Source organism: Bombina bombina, chromosome 3, assembly GCF_027579735.1.
Source record: "Bombina bombina isolate aBomBom1 chromosome 3, aBomBom1.pri, whole genome shotgun sequence".
NCBI lineage: Eukaryota > Metazoa > Chordata > Amphibia > Anura > Bombinatoridae > Bombina > Bombina bombina.
In genome coordinates, this window is record NC_069501.1 from 658,622,325 (window position 1) to 658,644,713 (window position 22,389).

Sequence of the window (22,389 nt, forward strand, 5' to 3'; positions counted from 1 at the left end):
AGAAATCTTCCTGAAATTTTTAGTAGCTTAAACATAATATTCCAAAGCTCTTACAACATCCAAAGAATGTAAGGATCTCTCCAGAGAATTCTTGAGATTAGGACACAAAGAAGGGACAACAATTTCTCTACAAATGTTGTTAGAATTCACAACCTTAGGTAGAAATTTAAATGAAGTCTGCAAAACTGCCTTATCCTGATGGAAAATCAGAAAAGGAGATTCACAAAAAAGAGGAGATAATTCGGAAACTCTTCTAGCAGAAGAGATTGCCAAAAAGAACAACACTTTCCAAGAAAGTAGTTTAAAGTCCAAAGAATGCATAGGCTTGAACGGAGGAGTCTGTAAAGCTTTCAAAACCAAATTAAGACTCCAGGGAAAAGAGATTGATTTAATGACAGGATTGATACGGACCAAAGCCTGTAAAAAAACATAATTTATGTAAGAACTTACCTGATAAATTCATTTCTTTCATATTAGTAAGGGTCCATGAGCTAGTGACGTATGGGATATACATTCCTACCAGGAGGGGCAAAGTTTCCCAAACCTTAAAATGCCTATAAATACACCCCTCACCACACCCACAATTCAGTTTAACGAATAGCCAAGAAGTGGGGTGATAAGAAAGGAGCGAAAGCATCAAAAAATAAGGAATTGGAATAATTGTGCTTTATGCAAAAAATCATAACCACCACAAAAAGGGTGGGCCTCATGGACTCTTGCTAATATGAAAGAAATGAATTTATCAGGTAAGTTCTTACATAAATTATGTTTTCTTTCATGTAATTAGCAAGAGTCCATGAGCTAGTGACGTATGGGATAGTAGATACCCAAGATGTGGAACTTCCACGCAAGAGTCACTAGAGAGGGAGGGAAAAAATAAAGACAGCCAATTCCGCTGAAAAATAAATCCACTACCCAAATCAAAAAGTTTCAATTTTTATAATGAAAAAAACTGAAATTATAAGCAGAAGAATCAAACTGAAACAGCTGCCTAAAGTACCATTCTACCAAAACTGCTTCTAAAGAAGAGAAAACATCAAAATGGTAGAATTTAGTAAAAATATGCAAAGAAGACCAAGTCATTGCTTTGCAAATCTGATCAACAGAAGCTTCATTCTTAAAAGCCCAGGAAGTAGAAACTTACCTAGTAGAATGAGCCGTAATCCACTGAGGCGGGAATCCACCCGACTCCAAATAAGCATGATGAATCAAAAGTTTAACCAAGATGCCAAAGAAATGGCAGAAGCCTTTTGACCTTCCTAAAACCAGAAAAGATAACAAATAGACTAGAAGTCTGTGTGAAATCTGAATAGCTTCAACATAGGATTTCAAAACTCTTACCATATCCAAAGAATGTAAGAATCTTACCAAAGAAGTCTTAGGAAAAGACAATAATTCCTCCCTAATGTTGATAGAAATCACAACTTTAGGTAAGAATTGAAATGAGGATAGCAAAAACCACCTTATCCTGATGAAAAAATCAGAAAAAGGAGACTCACAAGAAAGAACAGATAATTCAAAAACTGTTCTAGCTGAAGAGATGTCTAAAAAGAACAATACTTTCCATGAAAGTAAATAATGTCTAGAGAAAGCATATGCTCAAATAGAAGAGCCTGTAAAGCCTTCAGAACCAAATTAAGACTCCAAGGAGGAGAAATTGGCTTAATGACAGGTTTGATAAGAACCAAAGCCTGAACAAAATAATGAATAATAGATGAATAGCAATCTTTCTGTGAAAAAGAACAGAAAGAGTAGAGATTTGTCCTTTCAAAGAAGTTGCAGACAAAACCTTATCTAAACCAACGTGAAAAATTGTAAAATTCTAGGAATTCTAAAAGAATGCCAAAAGAATTTATGAGAAGAACACCAAGAAATGTAAGTCTTCCAAACTCGATAATAAATCTTTCTAGAGACAGATTTACAAACCTGTAACATAGTATTAATCACTGAGTCAGAGAAACCTCTATGACTAAGAATCAAACGTTCAATCTCCATACCTTCAAATTTAATGATTTGAGATCCTGATGGAAAAAATGGGCCTTGAGATAGAAGGTCTGGTCTTAACGGAAGTGTCCAAGGGTGGCAACTGGCCTCCGAATGAGATCCGCATACCAAAACCTGTGAGGCCATGCTGGAACCACCAGCAGTACAAACGAACGCTCCATTAGAATTTTGGAAGAACTAGAGGCGGAAGATATAGGCAGAATGATAATTCCAAGGAAGTGTCAATGCATATGCTACTTCCGCCTGAGGATCCCCGGACCTGAAATAGGCCCCTGGGAAGTTCCTTGTTAAGACGAGATGCCAACAGATCTATTTCTGGAAGCCCTCACATCTGAAAAATTGAAAAACATATCTGGGTAAAGAGACCATTCTCCCGGATGTAAAGCTTGATTAACAGAGATAATCCGCTTCCCAAATATCTATACCTGGGAAAAGGACCACAGAATTTAGATAGGAGCTGGATTTAGCCCAAGCAAATATCAGAGATACTTTTGTCACAGCCTAAGGACTGATAGTCCCACCCTGATGATTGACATACACCACAGATGTGATGTTGTCTGAAAAAAACAATAAACGTCTCTTCTTCAAAAGAAACCAACTGAAGAACTCTGGGAATGCACAGAGTTCCAAAATATCAAATGGTAATCTCGCCTCCTGAGATTTCCAAACCCCTTGTGCTGACAGAGAACCTCAGACAGCCTCCCAACCTAAAAGACTCGCATCTGTAGAGATCATGGTCCAGGTTGAAAGAATCGAAGAGACCTGTAGAACTAAATGATGGTGATCTTAACCACCGAATAAAAGATAGATAAACATAGAATTCGAAGATTTAAAAAGTGAAATCCTAGAATCCCTGCACCATTATTCAGCATAAAAAACTGGAAAGGTTTTCTATGAAAATGAGCAAAGGGAATTGAATCCAATGCTGCAGCCATAAGACCTAAATTTCCATGCATATATAGCAACTGAAGGAAATAATAGAGACTGAAGGTACCGACAGACGGAACCCAATAAAAATGTCACTTGTCTGTTAGAGACAAAGACAGTGACACAATCTATCTGGAAACCTAAAAAAGGTGACCCTTGTGTGAGGAATCAAGAGCTTTTGATAAAAAGATCCTCTAACCATGTCTTGAAAAAACAAGTTGAATCATATGAGATTCTGTAGTCTCAGAAAATAAAAATAATCTGAATGAAAACAGAAAATGAAGATATGCATCTATAGTATCTAATGAAAACAAATAATGCTATCACTGACCAAAAAAAGGCAGAATAGACCATATAAATACCAATCTAAAAGATGGTACATTTATATAATAAAAAGATTTTCTATCTTTGGAACAATGAATAGTTTTGAATAAAACCCCAAAACCCAGTTCCTAAAAATGGAACTGGAATAAATACCCCAGAAGATTCCAGATCTGAGCAGCGCTTGAGCCCCAACAGGTGATCAGCCGCACTTCAACATTACCCAAAATATATAGGACTGAAACACATTAAGGAAAGTGTTAGTCTTACTGGAATAGCTGGAATATAATAGAGAGAAAAAGACTTCTCATACCGAATAGAACCAAACAAATTTAAAAAAAATCTTAACCTGCCCCTTACCAGCCAAGCTGGAATACGGCACATACATGCAAATTTAAGGAGCTGATTTTGAACTAAAAAACTTCCAATTAAAAACATGTTACTTGGGTAAGAATTTAGAATTTTGTTCCTTAGTAAGAACAACCAAACTAAAATAAGCTTAAAGTTTTAGTCTTAGAACTCAATCTTGGAGCCCAGAGTAACAGTTAAGAATTGAATCCAATATGAACCAAATAATTGATTATCTTGGAAAAAAAGAAATAAGGATTTTTTAGAAATCACAAAATTCTTCTAGCTAAAGACATAGATTAAACTTCATTTGTGAAAATAGTCAATAAAATGAAGATACAAATGAAATTATTAGAATGTTAATTCAGTTAAAGGACCAGTCACCACACCGGACTTGCATAAACAAATGCAAGACAACAAGACAAATGCAACAGCACCCAGTCCGAACCTCAAATGAGCAGTAGACTTTCTCCCTTAACAATGCTAAATAAAACATAATCTGATACTTGATCTTAAAGTAAAAAATGAAGCAAATGCAACATCATCCAAATAAATCACAGGTCCAAGAAAAGTACCTGAAAATAAATAATTTTCCTTAAATAAGATACAACCATCTAAAAGGAAACTAAATACTATTTTGCTATAGAAACAATAGCATATTTTAGCAGGAGTAGAGATAGCCCCATTAAATTGGAGAACCCTCAAAATTGAAATTAACTGCAGGCAAAGAATATAATTTAAAACCTTTGAAGAAGGAAGAAAATTCTCAGCCTATTCCATCCCTAGTATGAAGAACTGGAAAAAAACCTCTGAAAAAACAGAAGATAAAATAAGCAGAAATAAAATGTTAGCTAGTCTTGAAAAAGAACTTGTTACCTCAATATCCAAAATAATCAACACCTTTTCAACAAAAAACAAATGTACTCTAATAAAAAATAAAAAAGTAGATTTGTTAGTGTCAATATCTGATGAAGAAAATTCTGAATGAGAAAAAACATCATCAGAGAAGGATAATTCAGTATGTTGTTGGTCATTTGAAACTTCATCAATTAAAAAAGAAGTTTGAAAAAGATCTAAAAATTTTAATAGAAGGCGCAAAGTCAGACAAAGCCTTTAACATAGAATCAGAAAAATATTCTTATAAATTTTCTAAGTATATCTTGTACATAAGATGTAAAAAGAATAGCAATACATAAAGCATAAATACTAATGGATTCTGCATGTAAAAGTTTATCATGATAACTTATTACAAACCATAGCTAAAGATAAAGATTCATAACATTTAAAATAAATGAACTTAGCTTTGGTAGGACTTATCTCAGTCAACAGGAATCCCTCAGTATGTTCTGATCCAGGAACAGTTTATGGAAAATCTTGCAATATGTAATAGAAAAAAACAACATATAAAGCAAAATTATCAAATTCCTTAAATGACAGTTTCAGGAATGGGAAAAAATGAAAAACAAACAAGCCTCTAGCAACCAGAAGCAACAAAAAAGTGAGACTTAAATAATGTGAGAAAAAGTGGAACAAGAATGACGCCCACATTTTTGGCGCCAAGTATGAAGCCCACATTATTGGCGCCAAGTACAACGCCCATATTTTTTGGCGCCAAGTATGACGCCACATCCTCTGACGTCGAAAACGACGCCCACATTTTTTGGCGCAAAAAAACGTCTGAACACACATGCGTCAAAAAATGACGTAACAACGAACAACTTCCGGCGATAACTACGGCGCCGGAAATGACAACATTTTGTGCCAAAAAATGATTGCGCCAAGAATAATGCAATAAATTGAAGCATTTTCTGCCCCCACAAGCCTAACAGCCCGCAGGGAAAAAAGTCAATTGAAAATTTTCAAGGTAAGAAAAAAATATTTATTCATATGCATTATCCCAAATTATGAAACTGACAGTCTGAATGAAGGAATACTGATTATCCTGAGTCATGGCAAATATAAGTTTAAAGACATATATTTAGAACTTTACATATAAAGTGCCCAACCATAGCTTAGATTGTCACAAAAAAAAAAAAAAAAAAAAAACTTACTTACCCCAGGACACTCATCTACATATAGTAGATAGCCAAACCAGTACTGAAACGAGAATCAGTAGAGGTAATGGTATATAAGAGTATATCGTCGATCTGAAAAGGGAGGTAAGAGATGAATCTCTACGACCGATAACAGAGAACCTATGAAATAGATCCCGTAGGAGGAGACCATTGAATTCAAATAGGCAATACTCTCTTCACATCCATCTGACATTCACTGCACTCTGAGAAGAAAACCGGGCTCCAGCCTGCTGCGAAGCGCATATCAACGTAGAATCTAGCACAAACTTACTTCACCACCTCCCTGGGAGGCAAAGTTTGTAAAACTGAATTGTGGGTGTGGTGAGGGGTGTATTTATAGGCATTTTAAGGTTTGGGAAACTTTGCCCCTCCTGGTAGGAATGTATATCCCATACGTCACTAGCTCATGCTAATTACATGAAAGAAACAGTGAATATCCGGAAGCTAAGCAATCTTTCTGTGAAATAAAACAGAAAGAGAAGAGATTTGTCCCTTCAATGAACTTGCAGACAAACCCTTATCCAAACCATCCTGAAGAAACTGTAAAATTCTAGGAATTCTAAAAGAATGCCAGGAGAATTTATGAGAACACCATGAAATATAAGTATTCCGAACTCGATAATAAATCTTCCTAGAAACAAATTTACGAGCCTGTAACATAGTATTAATCACTGAGTCAGAGAAACCTCTATGACTAAGCACTAGGCGTTCAATTTCCATACCTGATTTGAGATCCTGATGGAAAAACGGACCTTGAGACAGAAGGTCTGGTCTTAAAGGAAGTGGCCAAGGTTGGCAATTGGACATCCGAACAAGATCTGCATACCAAAACCTGTGAGGCCATGCTGGAGCTACCACCAACACAAACGATTGTTCCATGATGATCTTGGAGATCACTCTTGGAAGAAGAACTAGAGGCAGGAAGATATAAGCAGGTTGGCAACACCAAGGTACTGCTAACGCATCCACCGCCTCCGCCTGAGGATCCCTGGACCTGGACAGGTACCTGGGAAGTTTTTGTTTTGATGGGAAGTCATCCGATCTATTTCTGGAAGAATCCACATCTGAACAATCTGAGAAAACATCTGGATGGAGGGACCACTCCCCCGGATGTAAAGTCTGACGGCTGAGATAATCCGCTTCCCAATTGTCTACATCTGGGATATGAAACACAGAAATTAGACAGGAGCTGGATTCCGCCCAAGAAAGTATCAGATATACTTCTTTCATAGCTTGGGGACTGTGAGTCCCACCCTGATGATTGACATATGCCACAGTTGTGATATTGTCTGTCTGAAAAATGAACGGTTCTCTCTTCAGCAGAGGCCAAACCTGAAGAGCCCTGAAAAACATAATTTATGTAAGAACTTACCTGATAAATTCATTTCTTTCATATTAGCAAGAGTCCATGAGCTAGTGACGTATGGGATATACATTCCTACCAGGAGGGGCAAAGTTTCCCAAACCTCAAAATGCCTATAAATACACCCCTCACCACACCCACAAATCAGTTTAACGAATAGCCAAGAAGTGGGGTGATAAGAAAAAAGTGCGAAAGCATAAAAAATAAGGAATTGGAATAATTGTGCTTTATACAAAAAAATCATAACCACCACAAAAAGGGTGGGCCTCATGGACTCTTGCTAATATGAAAGAAATGAATTTATCAGGTAAGTTCTTACATAAATTATGTTTTCTTTCATGTAATTAGCAAGAGTCCATGAGCTAGTGACGTATGGAATAATGAATACCCAAGATGTGGATCTTCCACGCAAGAGTCACTAGAGAGGGAGGGATAAAATAAAGACAGCCAATTCCTGCTGAAAATAATCCACACCCAAAACAAACTTATAATGAAAAAAACTGAAATTATAAGCAGAAGAATCAAACTGAAACAGCTGCCTGAAGTACTTTTCTACCAAAAACTGCTTCAGAAGAAGAAAACACATCAAAATGGTAGAATTTAGTAAAAGTATGCAAAGAAGACCAAGTTGTTGCTTTGCAAATCTGATCAACCGAAGCTTCATTCTTAAATGCCCAGGAAGTAGAGACTGACCTAGTCGAATGAGCTGTAATCCTTTGAGGCGGAGTTCTACCCGACTCAACATAAGCATGATGAATCAAAGACTTTAACCAAGATGCCAAGGAAATGGCAGAAGCCTTCTGACCTTTCCTAGAACCAGAAAAGATAACAAATAGACTAGAAGTCTTTCGGAAATCTTTAGTAGCTTCAACATAATATTTCAAAGCTCTAACTACATCCAAAGAATGCAACGATCTTTCCTTAGAATTCTTAGGATTAGGACACAATGAAGGAACCACAATTTCTCTACTAATGTTGTTAGAATTCACAACCTTAGGTAAAAATTTAAATGAAGTTCGCAACACCGCCTTATCCTGATGAAAAATCAGAAAAGGAGACTCACAAGAAAGAGCAGATAATTCAGAAACTCTTCTAGCAGAAGAGATGGCCAAAAGAAACAAAACTTTCCAAGAAAGTAATTTAATATCCAGCGAATGCATAGGTTCAAACGGAGGAGCTTGAAGAGCCCCCAGAACCAAATTCAAACTCCAAGGAGGAGAAATTGACTTAATAACAGGTTTTATACGAACCAAAGCCTGTACAAAACAATGAATATCAGGAAGACTAGCAATCTTTCTGTGAAAAAGAACAGAAAGAGCAGAGATTTGTCCTTTCAAGGAACTTGCAGACAAACCTTTATCCAAACCATCCTGAAGAAACTGTAAAATTCTAGGAATTCTAAAAGAATGCCAAGAAAAATGATGAGAAGAACACCAAGAAATGTAAGTCTTCCAGACTCGATAATATATCTTCCTAGATACAGATTTACGAGCCTGTAACATAGTATTAATTACAGAGTCAGAGAAACCTCTATGACTGAGAATCAAACGTTCAATCTCCATACCATCAAATTTAAGGATTTGAGATCCTGATGGAAAAAAGGACCTTGCGATAGAAGGTCTGGTCTTAACGGAAGAGTCCACGGTTGGCAAGTAGCCATCCGGACAAGATCCGCATACCAAAACCTGTGAGGCCATGCTGGAGCCACCAGCAGAACAAACGAACGCTCCTTTAGAATCTTGGAAATCACTCTTGGAAGAAGAACTAGAGGCGGAAAGATATAGGCAGGATGATACTTCCAAGGAAGTGACAATGCATCCACTGCTTCCGCCTGAGGATCCCTGGATCTGGACAGATACCTGGGAAGCTTCTTGTTTAGATGAGAAGCCATCAGATCTATTTCTGGAAGTCCCCACATTTGAACAATCTGAAGAAATACCTCTGGGTGAAGAGACCATTCGCCCGGATGTAACGTTTGGCGACTGAGATAATCCGCTTCCCAATTGTCTATACCTGGGATATGAACCGCAGAAATTAGACAGGAGCTGGATTCCGCCCATACCAGTATTCGAGATACTTCTTTCATAGCCAGAGGACAGTGAGTCCCTCCTTGATGATTGACATATGCCACGGTTGTGACATTGTCCGTCTGAAAAAAAATGAACGGCTCTCTCTTTAGAAGAGGCCACGACTGAAGAGCTCTGAAAATTGCACGGAGTTCCAAAATGTTGATTGGTAATCTCGCCTCCTGAGATTCTCAAACCCCTTGTGCTGTCAGAGACCCCCAAACAGCTCCCCAACCTGTCAGACTTGCATCTGTTGAGATCACAGTCCAGGTCGGAAGAACAAAAGAAGACCCCTGAACTAAACGATGGTGGTCTGTCCACCACGTCAGAGAGTGTCGTACAATCGGATTTAAAGATATTAATTGAGATATCTTTGTATAATCCCTGCACCACTGGTTCAGCATACAGAGCTGAAGAGGTCGCATGTGAAAACGAGCAAAGGGGATCGCGTCCGATGCAGCAGTCATAAGACCTAGAATTTCCATGCATAAGGCTACCGAAGGGAATGATTGTGACTGAAGGTTTCGACAAGCTGAAACCAATTTCAGACGTCTCTTGTCCGTCAGAGACAGAGTCATGGACACTGAATCTATCTGGAAACCTAAAAAGGTTACCCTTGTCTGAGGAATCAACAAACTCTTTGGTAAATTGATCCTCCAACCATGTTCTCGAAGAAACGATACAAGTCGATTCGTATGAGATTCTGCTCAATGTGAAGACTGAGCAAGTACCAAGATATCGTCCAAATAAGGAAATACCACAATACCCTGTTCTCTGATTACAGATAGAAGGGCACCGAGAACCTTTGCAAAAATCCTTGGAGCTGTTGCTAGGCCAAACGGCAGAGCCACAAACTGGTAATGCTTGTCTAGGAAAGAGAATCTCAGAAACTGATAGTGATCTGGATGAATCGGAATATGCAGATATGCATCTTGTAAATCTATTGTGGACATATAATGCCCTTGCTGAACAAAAGGCAGAATAGTCCTTATAGTTACCATTTCTCCAACATAGGTGTGTCCGGTCCACGGCGTCATCCTTACTTGTGGGATATTCTCTTCCCCAACAGGAAATGGCAAAGAGCCCAGCAAAGCTGGTCACATGATCCCTCCTAGGCTCCGCCTACCCCAGTCATTCTCTTTGCCGTTGCACAGGCAACATCTCCACGGAGATGGTTAAGAGTTTTTTGGTGTTTAAATGTAGTTTATTTCCTTCAATCAAGTGTTTGTTATTTTAAAATAGTGCTGGTATGTACTATTTACTCTGAAACAGAAAAGAGATGAAGATTTCTGTTTGTAAGAGGAAGATGATTTTAGCAAACATTACTAAAATCGATTGCTGTTTCCACACAGGACTGTTGAGATGAAGTAACTTCAGTTGGGGGAAACAGTTGGCAGACTTTTCTGCTTGAGGTATGACTGGCCACATTTCTAACAAGACTTTGTAATGCTGGAAGGCTGTCATTTTCCCTATGGGGACCGGTAAGCCATTTTCTTAGATTAAGTAAAAGAATAAAGGGCTTCATAAGGGCTTAAAAAACTGGTAGACATTTTTCTGGGCTAAAACGATTACTTTGCTAAGCATATTTTGCAGATTATAACTCTTAATAGTTATTATAATCTTGGGGATTGTTTTAAAAAAAACGGCAGGCACTGTATTGGACACCTTTTTCAGATGGGGGCCTTTTCTAGTCATAGGCAGAGCCTCATTTTCGCGCCACTAATGCGCAGTTGTTTTTGGAGAGCAAGGCATGCAGATGCATGTGTGAGGAGCTAAGAACCACTGAAAAAGCTTATAGAAGGCGTCATTTGGTATCGTATTCCCCTCTGGGCTTGGTTGGGTCTCAGCAAAGCAGATACCTGGGACTGTATAGGGGTTAAATGTAAAAACGGCTCCGGTTCCGTTATTTTAAGGGTTAAAGCTTTCAAATTTGGTGTGCAATACTTTTAAGGCTTTAAGACACTGTGGTGAAATTTTGGTGAATTTTGAACATTTCCTTCATACTTTTTCACATATTCAGTAATAAAGTGTGTTCAGTTTAAAATTTAAAGTGACAGTAACGGTTTTATTTTAAAACGTTTTTTGTGCTTTGTTGACAAGTTTAAGCCTGTTTAACATGTCTGAACCATCAGATAAGCGATGTTCTATATGTATGAAAGCCAAGGTTTCTCCCCATTTAAATTTATGTGATGATTGTGCCATAGTGTCCAAACAAAGTAGGGACAATGATGCCACAGATAATGATATTGCCCAAGAGGATTCCTCAAATGAGGGGAGTAAGCATGATACTGCATCATCCCCTTCTGTGTCTACACCAGTTTTGCCCACACAAGAGGCCCCTAGTACATCTAGTGCGCCAATACTTATTACCATGCAACAATTAACGGCTGTAATGGATAATTCTATTGCAAACATTTTATCTAAAATGCCTACTTATCAGAGAAAGCGCGATTGCTCTGTTTTAAACACTGAAGAGCAAGAGGACGCTGATGATAACTGTTCTGACATACCCTCACACCAATCTGAAGGGGCCAGGAGGGAGGTTTTGTCTGAGGGAGAAATTTCAGATTCAGGAAAAATTTCTCAACAAGCTGAACCTGATGTTGTAACATTTAAATTTAAATTAGAACATCTCCGCGCACTGCTTAAGGAGGTATTATCTACTCTGGATGATTGTGACAATTTGGTCATTCCAGAGAAATTATGTAAGATGGACAAGTTCCTAGAAGTTCCGGTGCCCCCCGATGCTTTTCCTATACCCAAGCGGGTGGCGGACATAGTAAATAAGGAGTGGGAAAGGCCCGGCATACCTTTTGTTCCTCCCCCTATATTTAAAAAATTATTTCCTATAGTCGACCCCAGAAAGGACTTATGGCAGACAGTCCCCAAGGTCGAGGGGGCGGTTTCTACTCTAAACAAACGCACTACTATTCCTATAGAAGATAGTTGTGCTTTCAAAGATCCTATGGATAAAAAATTAGAGGGTTTGTTTAAAAAGATGTTTGTTCAGCAAGGTTACCTTCTACAACCAATTTCATGCATTGTTCCTGTCACTACGGCAGGGTGTTTCTGGTTCGAAGAACTAGAAAAGTCGCTCAATAAAGAATTTTCGTATGAGGAGGTTATGGACAGAGTTCATGCACTTAAATTGGCTAACTCTTTTATTTTAGATGCCGCTTTGCAATTAGCTAGATTAGCGGCGAAAAATTCAGGGTTTACTATCGTGGCGCGCAGAGCGCTTTGGCTAAAGTCTTGGTCAGCGGATGTGTCTTCCAAGACAAAATTGCTTAACATCCCTTTCAAAGGTAAAACACTGTTTGGTCCTGATTTGAAAGAGATTATTTCAGACATCACCGGGGGAAAGGGCCACGCCCTCCCTCAGGATAGGTCTTTTAAGGCTAAAAATAAGCCTAATTTTCGTCCCTTTCGCAGAAACGGACCAGCCTCTAATTCTACATCCTCTAAGCAAGAGGGTAATACTTCACAACCCAAACCAGCCTGGAGACCGATGCAAGGCTGGAACAAGGGTAAGCAGGCCAAGAAGCCTGCCACTGCTACCAAAACAGCATGAAGGGATGGCCCCCGATCCGGGACCGGATCTGGTGGGGGGCAGACTTTCTCTCTTTGCTCAGGCTTGGGCAAGAGATGTTCAGGATCCTTGGGCACTAGAAATAGTTTCTCAAGGTTATCTCCTAGAATTCAAGGAACTACCCCCAAGGGGAAGGTTCCACAGGTCTCAATTATCTTCAAACCAAATAAAAAGACAGGCATTCTTACATTGTGTAGAAGACCTGTTAAAGATGGGAGTAATTCATCCAGTTCCAATAGGAGAACAAGGGATGGGGTTTTACTCCAACCTGTTCATAGTTCCCAAAAAAGAGGGAACATTCAGACCAATTTTAGATCTCAAGATCCTAAACAAATTTCTCAGGGTTCCATCGTTCAAAATGGAAACCATTCGAACGATCCTTCCCACCATCCAGGAAGGTCAATTTATAACCACGGTGGATTTAAAGGATGCGTACCTACATATTCCTATCCACAAGGAACATCATCAGTTCCTAAGGTTCGCTTTTCTGGACAAGCATTACCAGTTTGTGGCACTTCCATTCGGATTAGCCACTGCTCCGAGAATTTTCACAAAGGTACTAGGGTCCCTTCTAGCGGTTCTAAGGCCAAGGGGCATTGCAGTAGTACCTTACTTGGACGACATCCTGATTCAAGCGTCGTCTCTGTCAAAAGCAAAGGCTCATACGGACATCGTCCTAGCCTTTCTCAGATCTCACGGATGGAAAGTGAACAAGGAAAAAAGTTCTCTGTCCCCGTCAACAAGAGTTACCTTCTTGGGAACAATAATAGATTCCTTAGAAATGAGGATTTTTCTGACAGAGGTCAGAAAATCAAAAATTCTAAGCTCTTGTCAAGTACTTCATTCTGTTCTTCGTCCTTCCATAGCGCAGTGCATGGAAGTAATAGGATTGATGGTTGCAGCAATGGACATAGTTCCTTTTGCACGAATTCATCTAAGACCATTACAACTGTGCATGCTCAGACAGTGGAATGGGGATTATACAGACTTGTCTCAGACGATTCAAGTAGATCAAAGGACCAGAGATTCACTCCGTTGGTGGCTGATCATGGACAACCTGTCACAGGGAATGAGCTTCCGCAGACCAGAGTGGGTCATTGTCACGACCGACGCCAGTCTGGTGGGCTGGGGCGCGGTCTGGGAACCCCTGAAAGCTCAGGGTCTATGGTCTCGGGAAGAATCTCTTCTCCCGATAAACATTCTGGAACTGAGAGCGATATTCAATGCTCTCAAAGCTTGGCCTCAACTAGCAAAGGCCAAATTCATAAGGTTTCAATCAGACAACATGACGACTGTTGCATATATCAACCATCAGGGGGGAACAAGGAGTTCCCTGGCGATGGAGGAAGTGACCAAGATAATTCAATGGGCGGAGGATCACTCCTGCCACTTGTCTGCAATCCACATCCCAGGAGTGGAAAATTGGGAAGCGGATTTTCTGAGTCGTCAGACATTCCATCCGGGGGAGTGGGAACTCCATCCGGAAATCTTTGCCCAAATAACTCAATTATGGGGCATTCCAGACATGGATCTGATGGCCTCTCGTCAGAACTTCAAGGTTCCTTGCTACGGGTCCAGATCCAGGGATCCCAAGGCGACTCTAGTAGATGCACTAGTAGCGCCTTGGACCTTCAACCTAGCTTATGTATTCCCACCGTTTCCTCTCATTCCCAGGCTGGTAGCCAGGATCAATCAGGAGAGGGCTTCGGTGATCTTGATAGCTCCTGCATGGCCACACAGGACTTGGTATGCAGTCCTGGTGAATATGTCATCGGCTCCACCATGGAAGCTACCTTTGAGACAGGACCTTCTTGTTCAAGGTCCATTCGAACATCCGAATCTGGTTTCCCTCCAACTGACGGCTTGGAGATTGAACGCTTGATTTTATCAAAGCGTGGGTTTTCAGATTCTGTAATAGATACTCTGATTCAGGCTAGAAAGCCTGTAACTAGAAAAATTTACCATAAAATATGGAAAAAATATATCTGTTGGTGTGAATCTAAAGGATTCCCATGGAACAAGATAAAAATTCCTAAGATTCTATCCTTTCTACAAGAAGGTTTGGAGAAAGGATTATCTGCAAGTTCTCTGAAGGGACAGATCTCTGCTTTATCTGTTTTACTTCACAAAAGGCTGGCAGCTGTGCCAGACGTTCAAGCGTTTGTTCAGGCTCTGGTTAGAATCAAGCCTGTTTACAGACCTTTGACTCCTCCCTGGAGTCTAAATCTAGTTCTTTCAGTTCTTCAAGGGGTTCCGTTTGAACCCTTACATTCCGTAGATATTAAGTTATTATCTTGGAAAGTTTTGTTTTTGGTTGCAATTTCTTCTGCTAGAAGAGTTTCAGAGTTATCTGCTCTGCAGTGTTCTCCGCCCTATCTGGTGTTCCATGCAGATAAGGTGGTTTTGCGTACTAAGCCTGGTTTTCTTCCGAAAGTTGTTTCCAACAAAAATATTAACCAGGAGATAGTTGTACCTTCTTTGTGTCCGAACCCAGTTTCAAAGAAGGAACGTTTGTTACACAATTTGGACGTAGTCCGTGCTCTAAAATTCTATTTAGAGGCTACTAAAGATTTCAGACAAACATCTTCTTTGTTTGTTGTTTATTCTGGTAAAAGGAGAGGTCAAAAAGCAACTTCTACCTCTCTTTCTTTTTGGCTTAAAAGCATTATCCGATTGGCTTATGAGACTGCCAGACGGCAGCCTCCTGAAAGAATCACAGCTCACTCCACTAGGGCTGTGGCTTCCACATGGGCCTTCAAGAACGAGGCTTCTGTTGACCAGATATGTAAGGCAGCGACTTGGTCTTCACTGCACACTTTTGCCAAATTTTACAAATTTGATACTTTTGCTTCTTCGGAGGCTATTTTTGGGAGAAAGGTTTTGCAAGCCGTGGTGCCTTCCATTTAGGTGACCTGATTTGCTCTCTCCCTTCATCCGTGTCCTAAAGCTTTGGTATTGGTTCCAACAAGTAAGGATGACGCCGTGGACCGGACACACCTATGTTGGAGAAAACAGAATTTATGCTTACCTGATAAATTACTTTCTCCAAAGGTGTGTCCGGTCCACGGCCCGCCCTGGTTTTTTTAATCAGGTCTGATGAATTATTTTCTCTAACTACAGTCACCACGGTATCATATGGTTTCTCCTATGCATATTTCCTCCTGTACGTCGGTCGAATGACTGGGGTAGGCGGAGCCTAGGAGGGATCATGTGACCAGCTTTGCTGGGCTCTTTGCCATTTCCTGTTGGGGAAGAGAATATCCCACAAGTAAGGATGACGCCGTGGACCGGACACACCGTTGGAGAAAGTAATTTATCAGGTAAGCATAAATTCTGTTTTTGAATGTTGGTATCCTTACATAACGATTCAATATTTTTAAATCCAGAACTGGCCTGAAGGAATTCTCCTTCTTTGGTACAATGAAGAGATTTGAGTAAAACCCCAGCCCCTGTTCCAGAACTGGAACTGGCATAATTACTCCAGCCAACTCTAGATCTGAAACACATTTCAGAAATGCTTGAGCCTTCACTGGATCTATTGGGACACGGGAAAGAAAAAATCTTCTTGCAGGAGGCCTTATCTTGAAGCCTATTCTGTACCCTTGTGAAACAATGTTCTGGATCCAAAGATTGTGAATCGAATTGATCCAAATTTCTTTGAAAAATCGTAATCTGCCCCCTACCAGCTGGGCTGGAATGAGGGCCGCACCTTCATGTGGACTTGGGAGCTGGCTTTGGCTTTCTAAAAGGCTTGGATTTATTCCAGACTGGAGATGGTTTCCAAACTGATACCGCTCCTGTAGGGGAAGGATCAGGCTTTTGTTCCTTATTGTGACGAAAGGAACAAAAACGATTAGCAGACCTAAATTTACCTTTAGATTTTTTATACTGTGGTAAAAAAGTTCCTTTCCCCCCCAGTAACAGTTGAAATAATATAATCCAACTGTGAACCAAACAATTTATTACCCTGGAAAGAAAGGGAAAGCAAAGTTGACTTAGAAGACATATCAGCATTCCAAGTTTTAAGCCATAAAGCTCTTCTAGCTAAAATAGCTAAAGACATATACTTGACATCAACCCTAATGATATCAAAGATGGCATCACAAATAAAGTTATTAGCATGTTGAAGAAGATTAACAATGCTATGAGTATTATGATCTGTTACTTGTTGTGCTAAAGCTTCCAACCAGAAAGTTGAGGCTGCAGCAACATCCGCCAAAGATATAGCAGGTCTAAGAAGATTACCTGAACATAAGTAAGCTTTTCTTAAAAAGGATTCAATTTTCCTATCTAAAGGATCCTTAAAGGAAGTACTATCTGCCGTAGGAATAGTAGTATGTTTAGCAAGAGTAGAGATAGCCCCATCAACCTTAGGGATTTTGTCCCAAAACTCTAATCTGTCAGATGGCACAGGATATAATTGCTTAAACCATTTAGAAGGAGTAAATGAATTACCCAAATTACTTCAGAAATAGCATCAGGGACGGGAAAAACCTCTGGAATAACTACAGGAGGTTTAAAAACCATATTCAAACGTTTAGATTTAGTATCAAGAGGACCAGATTCCTCTATTTCTAACGCAATTAAGACTTCTTTAAGCAAAGAACGAATAAATTACATTTTAAATAAATATGAAGATTTATCAGTATCAACCTCTGAAACAGAATCCTCTGAACCAGAGGAATCATTATCAGAATCAGAATGATGATGTTCATTTAAAAATTCATCTGAAAAATGAGAAGTTTTAAAAGACCTTTTACGTTTACTAGAAGGAGGAATAACAGACATAGCCTTCTTAATAGATTTAGAAACAAAATCTCTTATGTTAACAGGAACACCCTGAATATAAGATGTTGATGGAACAGCAACAGGTAATGGAACATTACTAAAGGAAATATTATCTGCATTAACAAGTTTGTCATGACATTCATTACAAACAACAGCCGGAGGAACAGATACCACAAGTTTACAACAAATACACTTAACTTTGGTAGATCCAGCATCAGGCAGCAATTTTCCATTAGTATCTTCTGATTCAGGGTCAATCTGAGACATCTTGCAATATGTAATAGAAAAAACAACATATAAAGCAAAATTGATCAAATTCCTTAAAAGACAGTTTCAGGAATGGGAAAAAATGCCAATGAACAAGCTTCTAGCAACCAGAAGCAAATAAACAATGAGACTTAAATAATGTGGAGACAATAATGACGCCCATATTTTTTAGCGCCAAAAAAGACGCCCACATTAGTTGGCGCCTAAATGCTTTAAGCGCCAAAAATGACGCCACATCCGGTAACGCCGACATTTTTGGAGCAAAAACGTCAAAAAAATGACGCAACTTCCGGCGACAAGTATGATGCCGGAAATGACAAAGAAAATTTTTGCGCCAAAAAAGTCAGCGCCAAGAATGACGCAATAAATTGAAGCATTTTCAGCCCCCGCGAGCCTAACAGCCCACAGGAAAAAAAGTCAAATTTTAAGGTAAGAAAAATTGATTATTCAAATGCATTATCCCAAATAATGAAACTGACTGTCTGAAATAAGGAATGTTGAACATCCTGAATCAAGGCAAATAAATGTTTAAACACATATATTTAGAACTTTATATAAAAGTGCCCAACCATAGCTTAGAGTGTCACAAAAATAAGACTTACTTACCCCAGGACACTCATCTACATGTAGTAGAAAGCCAAACCAGTACTGAAACGAGAATCAGTAGAGGTAATGGTATATATAAGAGTATATCGTCGATCTGAAAAGGGAGGTAAGAGATGAATCTCTACGACCGATAACAGAGAACCTATGAAATAGACCCCGTAGAAGGAGATCATTGAATTCAAATAGGCAATACTCTCTTCACATCCCTCTGACATTCACTGCACACTGAGAGGAAAACCGGGCTCCAGCCTGCTGTGAAGCGCATATCAACGAAGAATCTAGCACAAACTTACTTCACCACCTCCATGGGAGGCAAAGTTTTTAAAAACTGATTTGTGGGTGTGGTGAGGGGTGTATTTATAGGCATTTTGAGGTTTGGGAAACTTTGCCCCTCCTGGTAGGAATGTATATCCCATAGGTCACTAGCTCATGGACTCTTGCTAATTACATGAAAGAAATTGAAATTTCCAAACCCCTTGTGCTGTCAGAGATCCCCAAACAGCTCCCCGACCTGAAAGACTTGCATCTGTTGTGATCACAGTCCAGGTTGGACGAACAAAAAAAGCTCCTTGAACTATACGATGGTGATCTAACCACCAAGTCAGAGAGAGTCGAACATTAGGATTTAAGGATATTAATTGTGATATCTTTGTATAATCCCTGCACCATTGATTCAGCATACAAAGCTGGAGAGGTCTCATATGAAAACGAGCAAAGGGGATCGCGTCCGATGCTGCAGTCATGAGACCTTAAACTTCCATGCACATAGCTACTGAAGGGAATGATTGAGACTGAAGGTTTCGACAAGCTGAAACCAATCTTATTTGTCTCTTGTCTGTTAGAGACAGAGTCATGGACACAATCTATCTGGAAACCTTAAAAGGTGACCCTTGTCTGAGGAATCAAGGAACTTTTTGGTAAATTGATACTCCAACCATGTCTTTGAAGAAACAACACTAGTTGATTCATGTGATATTCTGCAGAACATAAAGACTGAGCTAGTACCAAGATATCGTCCAAATAAGGAAACACCACAATACCCCGTTCTCTGATTACAGAGAGTAGGGCACCGAGAACCTTTGAAAAGATTCTTGGAGCTGTCGTTAGGCCAAATGGAAGAGCGACAAATTGGTAATGTTTGTCTAGAAGAGAGCATCTCAGAAACAGATAGTGGTCTGGATGAATCGGAATATGAAGATATGCATCCTGTAAGTCTATCGTGGACATATAATGCCCTTGCTGAACAAAAGGCAGAATAGTCCTTATAGTCACTATTTTGAAAGTTGGCACTCTTACAAAACGATTCAAAATTTTCAGATCCAGAACTGGCCTGAATTCATTTTCTTTCTTTGGGACAATGAATAGATTTGAATAAAACCCCAGACCCTGTTCCTGAAACGGAACTGGTATGATTAACCCTGAAAGCTCCAGGTCTGAAACACACTTCAGAAAAGCCTGAGCCTTTACTGGATTTGTTGGGATGCGCGAGAGAAAAAATCTTCTCACAGGAGGTCTTACTCTGAATCCTATTCGGTACCCTTGAGAGACAATACTATGAATCCATTGATTTTGGACAGAATTTGCCCAAATGCTTTGGAAAAATCTTAATCTGCCCCCTACCAGCTGAGCTGGAATGAGGGCCGCACCTTCATGCAGACTTGGGGGCTGGCTTTGGTTTCTTAAACGGCTTGGATTTACTCCAACTTGAAGGTTTCCAATTGGAACCAGATTCTTTGGGGGAATGGATTAGGTTTCTGCTCCTTATTTTGTCTAAAGGAACGAAAACGGTTAGAAGCTTTAGATTTACCCTTAGGTCTTTTATCCTGAGGCAAAAAAACTCACTTCCCCCCAGTGATAGTTGAAATAATCAAATCCAACTGAGAACCAAATAAATTATTACCTTGGAAAGAAAGAGATAGTAATCTAGACTTAGATACCATGTAAGCATTCCAGCATTTGAGCCACAAAGCTCTTCTAGCTAAAATGATTAGCATGTTGAAGCAAGCGAACAATGCTAGACAAATCAGGATCCATTTCCTGTTGCGCTAAACTCTTCAACGAGAAAGTTGATGCAGCTGCAACATCAGTCATAGAAATGGCAGGCCTGAGAAGATAGCTAGACTATAAATAAGCTTTCCTTAGATAAGATTCAAGTTTCCTAACTAAAGGGTCCATAAAGGAAGTACTATCTTCCATAGGAATAGTAGTACGTTTGGCAAGAGTAGAAATAGCCCAATCAACTTTGGGGATCTTTTCCCAAAACTCCAATCTAACTGCTGGCAAAGTATACAATTTTTTAAACCTTGAAGAAGGAATAAAAGAAGTACCAGGCCTATTCCATTCCTTAGAAATCATAACAGAAATAGCATCAGGAACTGGAAAAACCTCTGGAGTAACCACAGGAGGTTAATAAACAGAATTTAAACGTTTACTAGTTTTAGTATCAAGAGGACTAGTTTCCTCAATATCCAACGTATCAACATCTCTTTTAACAAGGAACGAATATACTCCATTTTAAATAAATAAGTAGATTTGTCAGTGTCAATATCTGAGGTAGGATCTTCTGAATCAGATAGATCCTCATCAGAGGAGGATAATTCAGTATGTTGTCGGTCATTTGAAATTTCATCAACTTTATGAGAAGTTTTAAAAGATGGGATAGCAGACAAAGCCTTCTGAATCGCATCAGCAATAAAATCTTTTATATTCACAGGGATATCATGTACATTAGATGTTGAAGGAACAACAGGCATTGTACTATTACTGATGGATACATTCTCTGCATGTAAAAGCTTATCATGACAACTATCACCTACCACAGCTGGAGATATAATCTCCACAAATTTACAACAGATACACTTAGCTTTGGTAGAACTGTTATCAGGCAGCAGGGTTCCAACAGTGGTTTGTGAGACAGGATCAGACTGAGACATCTTGCAAATGTAAGAGAAAAAAACAACATATAAAGCAAAATGATCAATGTCCTTATATGGCAGTTTCAGGAATGGGAAAAAAAATGCAAACAGCATAGCCCTCAGACATATAAAAAGGCAAGAGGCAAGTAGGAATGGGGTTTTAAAAAATAAAATTATTTGGTGCCAAGTATGAAGCACAACGCAAAATGATTTTTTTTTGGCGCTAACAACATCCGGAAATTACACACTCGCGTCATTGCAGAGGCAACCTTGTGCAAGGAAACTAGGCTTCAACTAAGACGCTGGAAATGACAAATTTGCGTCAACGGACGAACCTTCGTGCCAAAAAATTCTAGCGCCGAAAATGACGCTATAAACATCAGCATTTTGTGACCTTGCAAGCCTAATATCGCCCACAAAAATTTAATGAAAAAGCAGTCAATTTGAAAAAAAGACTATACCCCAGATAAGAAAAATATTTTCCTAAATATGTTTTTTTCCCAAATATGAAACTGATAGTCTGCAAAAGGAAACATACATAAACTTGACTCATGGAAAATATAAGTACAATACATATATCTAGAACTTTATATTAATACATAAAGTGCCAAACCATAGCTGAGAGTGTCTTAAGTAATGAAAACATACTTACCGAAAGACACCCATCCACATATAGCAGATAGCCAAACCAGTACTGAAACAGTTATCAGTAGAGGTAATGGAATATGAAAGTATATCATCGATCTGAAAAAGGGAGGTAGGAAATGAATCTCTACGACCGATAACAGAGAACCTGTGAAAAAGAATTCCAGCGAGGAAAACCATAGAATTCAATAGGTGATACTCCCTTCACATCCCTCTGACATTCACTGTACTCTGAGAGGAAATCGGGGTCCAAAATGCTGAAAAGCACATATCAACGTAGAAAATCAAGCACAAACTTACTTTACCACCTCCATAGGAGGCAAAGTTTGTAAAACTGAATTGTGGGTGTGGTGAGGGGTGTATTTATAGGCATTTTGATGTTTGGGAAACTAGAATTGTATATCCCATACGTCACTAGCTCATGGACTCTTGCCAATTACATGAAAGAAAAGAAGGATATTATAATACATCAGTA

At 39.3% G+C, this 22,389-nt stretch overlaps 1 protein-coding gene across 1 annotated transcript in view; it reads right to left on the minus strand.

The window, feature by feature from the left end:
- TRIM37 (tripartite motif containing 37) overlaps nucleotides 1-22,389 on the minus strand; it is a 1,136,753-nt gene that overhangs the window by 384,601 nt on the left and 729,763 nt on the right. The window lies entirely within an intron of this gene.